Source organism: Cololabis saira, chromosome 10 (assembly GCF_033807715.1).
Source record: "Cololabis saira isolate AMF1-May2022 chromosome 10, fColSai1.1, whole genome shotgun sequence".
NCBI lineage: Eukaryota > Metazoa > Chordata > Actinopteri > Beloniformes > Belonidae > Cololabis > Cololabis saira.
In genome coordinates, this window is record NC_084596.1 from 24466351 (window position 1) to 24477199 (window position 10849).

The 10849-nt window shown below is 39.7% G+C and overlaps 1 pseudogene; it reads left to right on the forward strand.

Moving 5' to 3' along the window:
* The first annotated feature begins 4277 nt into the window (after positions 1–4277).
* On the forward strand, positions 4278–6787 carry LOC133452213 (uncharacterized; annotated as a pseudogene).
* Positions 6788–10849: the final 4062 nt, after the last annotated feature.

The following is a 10849-nucleotide window of genomic DNA, read 5'->3' on the forward strand; positions in this document are numbered from 1 at the left end:
GAGATAGAATAACAAAGCAAAAAACCACAGTGCAAGTATTTGATGTCCATACCATTCCTGGTGAATATTGAAGACTCAAAGGGAATTATGATGTCTGAGCAATTGGCATTGACAAGCAACTTCACGTGTTAAAGATAACACGGCTGTAAAAGGTGTTACCTGATCAGGACATCTAAATATTATGGCCGTTGTGGCAGAACTAGCTGTCCTCTCAACGTCTGAGGCTGGGTGTTACATGTAATAAACTGGAGGCATGACAACATTTCTCATCTTCTCTGAGAGATGGCTAGTTTGGCCTTGAGGGAAAAACCATGTATATATATATATATATATATATATATATATATATATATATATATATATATATATATATATATATATATATATATATATATATATATATATATATTTACCAAATTAAGATGTCATCATGCTTTTAAACTTGTTACTCAGTTATTAACCATTGCAGTTCTGGATTTGTGCTTCACTATAACGAGACATTTTTCTTAACATTCATTATTACGCGAAACAGTTAGTTATATAAAAAAAGAAATCTTTCTTTATTCAAAACTAGAAAACTCTCTCCTTTCGTTGCAAAGTGAAGGCATTTTGCCAGACGCCAAACCTGATCTGTGTCTATCCTCCTGTGGAGTGTGCATTATTAGCTGACCATATCTTGCAGAGGATATTTGATTTAAAAATGTGTTTTCTGGCTCTGATAGTCCAAACCTGCAGGGTGTTGGAACGTTCACGTGTATTTCTTGTACTATCATCAGATTTTATGTTCCTGTTTGTGTCCTATGGGACTGTAGTCTGGATGTGACTGAAGAATAGCTCCTTCACATTTACGTGAAGATATGATCTGCTTGCAGTCCATTTCAGTGCTTCAAGGGGGAAAATATTATTTACCAGGTTTTTTTTTTGTTGCACATGAAGTATGTTAATCACTGTCAGTGCAGATGTTTCTTCACAAATGGGCATTCAATTAAGAAGAAAACTTTTATATTTTGAGGACTATATAAAAAATGCACATTCTTATAATCTAACATTTTCAGTAATGCATGCATGTAAGCCTTTCTATACATACTGTATATACACCCACGTAGCATCTCACATGTGTACCAGTGGCCATGTTTATAAGATTAAAATATTGTACCATGCAAATACAGAAGCTTCTGAAAACCACGCATATGGCTGTAGCACACTCTAGCTGTGTTTATCGATTTGCATTTAATTTAAAGACAAGATGTGATTACAACTGATCTGCAGCATATCGTGCCACAAACACATCCAAATACTGGTACTTACAATATTCAAATATACTCCAGATTAAATCCCAATAGCTCAGATTAAACTATTAGATTCATGCTGGAACATGAATTTAAATGGTTACAGCTGACTTGCTGTCTCAGAGAGTTTCCATCAGTGAAAAGTTCTTCAGTGGCGGCAACATTATCAGCTGCCTCGCTGCAGTAGAGACAGGGTGTACCAGGTGTCAAGGCAGGAAATGCCGTCTTCTGCACAGAGAAGTACGCCTAACCATCAGCAGTAAGCACAAATGCTGAATATTTGTGTTTACCTCTGTAATTCAAGGTTTACATGAGGATGACTGGGATTATGATGCACATAAAATGAGTCATAATAGGAAGCTGTTATAACTGTGGATTTGGACAGGGTGTTCTACATACAATGTACTTAGACAGAATTTCAGCAGAAATACCTTCTTTTATGCAAAACAGTTGTACAAAAGAGGGTTTTTTTTTAAGAAAATGAAGACAGAGAAGGTTTTCTTTTTCTCTTATATTTTCTCTTATACTAGGATCATCTTGAGACTATTCAATAAACCGTTTTGTGCTTGTTAGGAAAGTAAGAATCTGTGTTTATGCCTTCATTTTTTTCACAGATGACACATTTTTAACTACGACTGTCTGAAGAGCTATGCATAGTAAATTATGGCACTGACTTGCCCTTACATCCTTGTATTCCTGAGATATTAAAAATAGGCATTTTGTAGCTTGTCAGGATGACTGGCATTGAAAACAGTGTTTAAAAATTGTGTCTGACAGTGGAATGATTTCACTGTTTTCAATTATACATTATTCATCCTCTGTTGTGGAAGCAAACCTTGCTTGAATGACATATTGAGAACTGCACCTGGAAGCAACATCACCTGCATTTTCTGCCAGGGCTGTTAACTATCAAACCAGGTCATGAGGCCTCTGACAAGTGAAGGAAAATAAACATCTAGAACCTCCACTGTGTGCTGCTAAGATGCAATTTAATAGATGTGGTGAAGAGCATGTTTAACTGTCTTTTTCTTTCTTTCCCTCTTTAGATGGTGACATACAATAACCCTTTTTATTCATTTACTCTTTTCACACCTGTTTAGAAACACTACTTGTGAATGAATAGGTGATTGGCAGACGTTTACAGACCTTGATAACAAGCTGGTGGTGATCCATTACAGAGATCGGTTGTGATGAAGCAAAGAAACATCTAAAACATGCAGGAAGTGGACCATGAGGGCCAGATTTGAGGAATACAGAGGAAGACTAAACACAAGCCTCCGATGTCAATGGGGACTTTGTCATTGATAATGTGCCTTGCAAAGTCACATAAACTGCTCAAGGACAGATTGATAAATCCCACAAATAACTCAGTCAAGTGATCAGAACTGCAAAGACCTCTGAATCCAATCTGATTAAGCCTTGATAGGAAGCGACAGAATAAACCCACTTTACAGCAACATATTATTACTTGTGCAATTTAACCCATCTTTTCTAAAACTGGCAACAACACAATGTAGTGCACTACTTTGTGAGTAGGAGGTGATTCAGGACAGATTACATTACATATAGCAGACACTTTTAACCAAAGCGACTTAGAACAGAGGAATACAGTCAAGACACAGTAACATGGTAGATCACAAAGTAAGTGCAGTAAAGCCAACACAGAAGTGCAGCTAAGATGACATGAACTGCAGTTCAGGAGGTTAAATTGGGTGTAATGAAGCAGAGAAACATCTGAAACATGCAATATCTCCTAAAAAGGGTTTTTATTTTTAAAAACACTGGACTTAAAACATACTTAAAAACACAAGACGTTTCGGTGTTCATCCAAACACCTTCATCAGTTGTTTGGTCCACAGGAAGTAGCTCTGGCAGTTATAGACTCAAAGGAGTCACATGACTAAGGTCACATGACTGCTCAATGAGTGAGCCAGAGAAGATGGTGTCCCAGGAGCCTAAACAGATGCCCCTCCCCCCACCTGTGAGGTGGAGCAAGTTGGTTGGTCTGTTAAGCGCCGGGGTAATGTCTTCAAAACAGCATTGTAAGACGAGGACAAATGATGTCTCAGTCCCCCCCCTCTATTTAAAGAGGGCCGCTCCACTTTCACATAGATGGCCTCCCTTACGCCCCTCTCAAACCATCCATCCTCTCTGTCCAGGACGTGGACGTCCTGATCCCTAAAACTGTGTTTTTCTTTTTGTAGGTGGGTGTAGACTGCAGAGTCTTGTCCCGAAGAATTCCCCCTCCTGTGTTGCGACATGCGTTTGCTGAGCGGCTGTTTCGTCTCCCCAATGTAGAGCTCTTTGCACTCCTCTGTGCATTTCACTGCATACACCAGGTTGCTCTTTTGATGTTTGGGAATCTGATCCTTAGGGTGGACCAACCGCTGTCTCAAGGTGTTTTTAGGTTTAAAGTACACAGGGATGTTGTGCTTGGAGAAAACCCTTCGGAACTTCTCAGACAGTCCAGCCACATATGGAACGACAACATGACTTCTTCTGGGTTTTGGAGTTTTGGTGTTTCCTGGTTTTGGATCTTTCTGCTGGTTCTTTTGTGTTTTGGTGAAGGCCCACTCAGGATAGTGGCACTGTTTTAACGCTTGCTTTATATGTTTCTGTTCTTTGTCCCTTGCCTCTGGGTTGGTGGGCACGGTCTTTGCCCGATGTTGTAGGGTGCGGATCACTCCCAGTTTGTGCTCCAGAGGATGGTGAGAGTCAAACATCAGGTACTGGTCGGTGTGCGTGGGTTTTCGATAAACCTCCACTTGAAGCTCTCCTTCTCCTCCCAGGCTTATACCACAGTCTAAGAAGGGAAGTTGATTTTCCCTCATCTCCTCTTTTGTGAATTTGATGTAATTATCCACAGAGTTGGATAATTGATGAAGGTGTTTGGATGAACACCGAAACGTCTTGTGTTTTTAAGTATGTTTTAAGTCCAGTGTTTTTAAAAATAAAAACCCTTTTTAGAAGAACTTTCTACCTGGATAAATGAATCTCCACAGACATATTACTGAGCATTTTGGCAAGGACAGCCTGAAGGTGCTACGGGAGTATGAGAAAACAGCAAGAAAAGTGGCAGAGTACAGGAACCATGTGCGCTTCCACCTAAGATGTCGGCTTCATGGGATCACACCAAAAAGCTTGTGCCTCAGATCATCCCTCAAAGGCCACAAAACAAAAGGTATTTTACAGAGAGCACAAAAACAGCTACTAAATGAAAGGATACGACAGGTCCATTTCACTCTTGATGTCTTGAAGCAAGAAGACAAACGGTTACATGAAATGTTGGCTACCAAATTACCAGAGGACATTTTACACAAAGTGACTGATTTTGTGCATCAAGCACAGTTGGCCCAACACACCAAGAGCAAGGAAAGACAAATTAAGAAGTTTGACTCTTTGTGCTCACACACTCAGGGCTTTGGACGGAATACTCCATGTGAAGAAAAATTTGATGGGAGTGAGATGTCTGACAAATGGGTGAAAAACCTGTCTGATAGAGAGCTCACAAAGCCAGAGATGGAGGTTTTGGCCAGAGGTCTGAACTTTGCAGTAACACCGGACCAAATCCCAGTGGTAGACATGATCACAGCAACCGAGTCAGCTATCCGGAACAATAACATCCCTGAGGATGTGGCTGAACAGCTTCGTGCTCAGGTTTCCATGTCTCTTCTGAACGCAAAACCCCCACCATCCAATCTCACCCAACAAGAAAAAAGGGCCCTGACATCTCTAAGTAAGGATAACAACATCACTATCTTGCCAGCAGATAAGGGGAGATGTACAGTGGTGCTGGATACAGACGACTATCATTCCAGGGTAACCAGCCTGTTGAGAGACCATAACACATATGAACTTCTGAAGAGAGACCCCACCAGCAAATTCAAGAAACAGGTAATCAATTGCCTACAGTCTTTAGAAAAACAAGGAGTTGTAGACCGCAAGCTATACTATCGTTTGTACCCAGGAGAAACCACACCTTGTCTTTATGGTTTACCGAAAATACACAAGGACAACTACCCCCTCAGACCAATTGTCAGCAGCATTAACTCAGTTACATACAACATTGCAAAATACCTGGCCACTGTATTAGCTCCATTAGTTGGTAACACGCCACACCACATACAGAATTCTAAGGATTTTGTGGACAAAATCAGTGGACTCTCTATGCAGAAAGATGAAACCATGGTGTCATACGATGTGACATCCCTGTTCACATGCGTACCAACAGCATTGGCAGTCGAGACAGTGCGGGAACGACTGAGCCATGACCACACACTAAGGGACAGAACACAACTCAACCCAGACCAGGTGAGCACCCTGTTGGAGCTATGTTTGAGTACCACCTATTTCTAATATAAAGAGGTCTTCTATAGACAGAAGCATGGCTGTGCTATGGGCTCCCCTGTGTCTCCCATTGTGGCCAACCTATATATGGAGGAAGTGGAGAGGAAGGCACTGGAGACTTACAGTGGAGCTCGTCCCACTCACTGGTTCAGGTACGTGGACGACACATGGGTGAAGATGAAGACCAATGAAATCGGCCCCTTCACTGACCACATCAACTCTGTGGATAATTACATCAAATCCACAAAAGAGGAGATGAGGGAAAATCAACTTCCCTTCTTAGACTGTGGTATAAGCCTGGGAGGAGAAGGAGAGCTTCAAGTGGAGGTTTATCGAAAACCCACGCACACCGACCAGTACCTGATGTTTGACTCTCACCATCCTCTGGAGCACAAACTGGGAGTGATCCGCACCCTACAACATCGGGCAAAGACCGTGCCCACCAACCCAGAGGCAAGGGACAAAGAACAGAAACATATAAAGCAAGCGTTAAAACAGTGCCACTATCCTGAGTGGGCCTTCACCAAAACACAAAAGAACCAGCAGAAAGATCCAAAACCAGGAAACACCAAAACTCCAAAACCCAGAAGAAGTCATGTTGTCGTTCCATATGTGGCTGGACTGTCTGAGAAGTTCCGAAGGGTTTTCTCCAAGCACAACATCCCTGTGTACTTTAAACCTAAAAACACCTTGAGACAGCGGTTGGTCCACCCTAAGGATCAGATTCCCAAACATCAAAAGAGCAACCTGGTGTATGCAGTGAAATGCACAGAGGAGTGCAAAGAGCTCTACATTGGGGAGACGAAACAGCCGCTCAGCAAACGCATGTCGCAACACAGGAGGGGGAATTCTTCGGGACAAGACTCTGCAGTCTACACCCACCTACAAAAAGAAAAACACAGTTTTAGGGATCAGGACGTCCACGTCCTGGACAGAGAGGATGGATGGTTTGAGAGGGGCGTAAGGGAGGCCATCTATGTGAAAGTGGAGCGGCCCTCTTTAAATAGAGGGGGGGGACTGAGACATCATTTGTCCTCGTCTTACAATGCTGTTTTGAAGACATTACCCCGGCGCTTAACAGACCAACCAACTTGCTCCACCTCACAGGTGGGGGGAGGGGCATCTGTTTAGGCTCCTGGGACACCATCTTCTCTGGCTCACTCATTGAGCAGTCATGTGACCTTAGTCATGTGACTCCTTTGAGTCTATAACTGCCAGAGCTACTTCCTGTGGACCAAACAACTGATGAAGGTGTTTGGATGAACACCGAAACGTCTTGTGTTTTTAAGTATGTTTTAAGTCCAGTGTTTTTAAAAATAAAAACCCTTTTTAGAAGAACTTTCTACCTGGATAAATGAATCTCCACAGACATGCAATATCTCAAAGGTTGGTGTCAAATCTGTGGGTGACTAAGTTGGGCTCAAATGAGGCCTTTCATATTTGTTTCTGATATGGAATGAACTTATAACACACATATGTGATATTTAGATCCAGTTAACCCCACAGTGCAGGCCAAATATTGATATATCATCGCTGATATTGGCAGGGAATGAAAAAGTTTGCAAAAGTTGTTAGTAACAATGAAAATTATTTTTTCATTAGACAGTGGCACATAATGGGACATTACAACTGACTGCTGAAAAAAATGATATGAATTATAATAAACGTAGCATTTTGAAGAACATTTAAAAGGCAGATCTTAATGTTTAACAATGTTGGGGAAATTAAAATGTATTTTATAAGTTTGAAGTTTTAACAGGAAGTTGGTTGTTGTAGAGTGGGACTGTGTTGTATGTGCTGTCCACTAAAAGTCCAGAAAACTACCTTTGCTGACATATAATGAATGTATATGATAAAATTAATAACTAGTGTGGGATCACTGAAAAAAACAAAAAAACTGTAAACTATAACAGTAGAGACTGAAGGAATCATGGGGCTCTGGCTGGTTAACTCCTCTAACTTATAACTTCTCACACTTAAGCCCTCCAGTTTTTGAAGACTTTCTTCTTGATTTAATTAGAGACAGACTTGAAACAGATAGGACTATTGATAGGCAGTTGTACAAATCCACATCTACATAACCTAATGAAATGTAGTCAGGTGAAAACCATAATAATCTCGCTGCTCCTGACCGTTCTGACAGATAGATCTGGTGGAATACCCACTTAAGCATATGTAATAGGCACAGGATTACTATGTTAGCTGAACTTAAACGAAACGAAACGAAAACGAAAAAAAAAAATCATTTAGAGTTTAGATGTAGATTAATTTACTCTGAGGTGATTTATTTGGAAGTTAAAAGAACACCTTTTTATTCAGAAACACACCTCTGTAGAGATGCGCAGACACGAGTTCCTGCCTCCTATTGTGCACCTGCTTAGCTCCAAGGCAGGCTATAAAGAGTCTGAGAAGCTGCATGTATTTGTCCTCTTTTCACCTCTTCTCTTGCTCTCTTTTAGTACTCACCCCCCTTTCCTTTCAATCTGTATATGCTCTAAGAAGTTCTAGTCCACATCACCCATCAGCAGCATGAAATTGCAGAGGCCCACTGATTGGTTTGGGTTGATTGGTTCCAGCTAAATTGTTCCATTGGTACACGATGTCTTGGACTGTAATAGCACTTAAAATAGCAAAATAACTCACAACTCTTCATCACTTTCAACATTTCCAGTTTGATATATCTTCTCATTTCAAGTCTGATCATACACTGAAGTCAGTCCTTAATAGATGAAATGGAAATTTTCCCATATTTCACATCATGGAAACTGACATCACCTTCGTTCTTTTTTAATGCCTGGTGCTTCATCGATTAAGTTCTTCATTGAATTAAATCAAAGGTAACTTGATGCATCTGCTATTGGGTTTTTTTTTCTTTGTTTGTTTGTTTGTTTTAGGATTTCAGAATTGTCTAAGTCAGTCTGGCCTACTGTTTTTTTACATAGGTTCCTGTCATTGCCATATAATGATGACAAGGTGATAATACTTACATTAACTTTGGAAAAATACTGAAAATCTAAAAAACAATAAGAAAATAAAATGATGTGTGGAGTAAGGCAGAAGTTTACTTACCAATCTTATGCAACCTGGTCCATGTCCCTGCCTGAGGCTACCTGCCCCAGGCATCTGCAACCTCTACCAGAGCTACATAATCAGACAATGCTATAATCTGATGCTGTATTGATTGCTTACTAACCTATAGGATGCACGGACAGTTAAACTGAAACACAGGCTTCTGAAACTTTTCATCTCAGTTTTCTTTTACGTATGTGGAACCACTAATAATGCTTGCAAAGAATCATGTCTCCATTAGTTGAACCTATGCAACAAAGATATATATAAAAAAATATTAAAACATATTTGAATGCCTATCACCTGCTAAAGTAATAAAGGACATTACTTCAGAAGTGTACATTTTTTAATGATCTTTTGTTATATCTTTACAAAGTGTAATATTTCATGTTTTTGTTCATCAGGTAAATGGCCAGATCCTTGTCCTTTTGCATTGTGTCTTACTACAGAGGAGACTAAAATGGCATATATATATATATATATATATATATATATATATATATATATATATATATATATATATATATATATATATATATATATATATATATATATATATATATGTATGTATGTATATATATTAGCGCGTTATCAGCGTTACCACAGCAACGCTCCTCACCAAACTAAACTGGAGGAGAGCACCCCGCACATGTGCCCGTCTGCGACCGAGAGGCTGGCGAATGTCCTTGCCAAGTGGATGTTAATGGCTAGGACTGCATCTGTTCAATGCAGAAAAAAAAAGACTTTATAAAGCCAATTTTTGTTGTTATATGTCAATCTTTTGATCTGCCACATTAATGTAATGAATTTAAAGGAAAACACCTCTCTTTTCTCAGCAATTTTTAGATGAGATTAAAAAGAGATTAATTAGATGAATTAATTAGAGATCCTTATTAATTAATCACTTGCTTTTTTTTAATCACTTGACAGCACTAATATATATACAATCTATCTAACAGTTAATCCTTGACAGGACAGCTGGACAGTGATCCCAAGCATAACAGTAAATCCACAAAATTATAGTAGTAATAAGTAGTAATAATAGTTCAGGCCTGAAGCAGAGTGAAATGTGATGGGAGGACCTTTAAAAAAAAAGACCAAAAATTGTAATTAAGCAGCAAATTTCCACAAATGTCAATGCACTGAAGCTATAGATTGCAAGGATGAGCTTAAATTCTACCACAACGGTGACAGAGACAGATATAACCATATACAAAAACCAGTCACTTTGTTGATTACCTTTATCGTTCCAGATTCTGATGGAGTACCTCAATTCATTCCCAGACTGTACAGCTTTATGGTTACACCTTTCAGAAATTAAGACCAAACTGCTAACCCAATGTCTTCCAAATAAGGTAATTTGTCTGACTGAATCTCTTATCCAAGCAGCAGTCTTGGGTTGCAGATTGCTTTCTCAGAGGACCTGACCCAGCAAGGCTACAGCTGACTCACTGCCTGATCAAAGGTTCAGCAAAGTACACATGCAATTAGGACAGGCTCCATCTAGACTTCACACACAGGGTTGATTTATACATGACAAAATAGTGTCACTGACATATAAGCAGCACATTTTATACAGTACTTTGGCACAAAGCATTCATCTGTGTGTATATCATTTTATACGCATAATGTAAATGCATCCTTCTCATCACTCAGTCAGGGGTGGCTTTGTTATATGGGTTTGATGTCCAAGTCTGGGCAAGATCAAACACGATCAGCAACAATAGCAGCATCAAGCACATCAACAACAGCTCCGACATATGGCTATAAAAATCTACGGTACATTCATGCATCAAAAGGAAACAAGATTTCCATCATTATTACTACCAATATGGAGCTGCTTCAGGGCTTCACTTTGGTAAATATTTTTTTCTTGAGACAACAGATTGGACCAAGTGATGTGTTGAGATTTGAATGAACAAATATGCTAAAAGGCATCCTGCAGAATGTTATACAAAGGTGACATACAGTTCCATGCACAGACAAACAAACAAGAAAGCAGGACATAAGAGGGCTTACGGTGAATGTTTTCCATTACTGCAGAACAAGAAAAGCAGGAAAAAATAAAGATAAGGCTGACTTCAAGACAGCAAGAACAAAAACACTCACCAGCCACTTTATTAGGTACAAGTAGTTTACCTTAT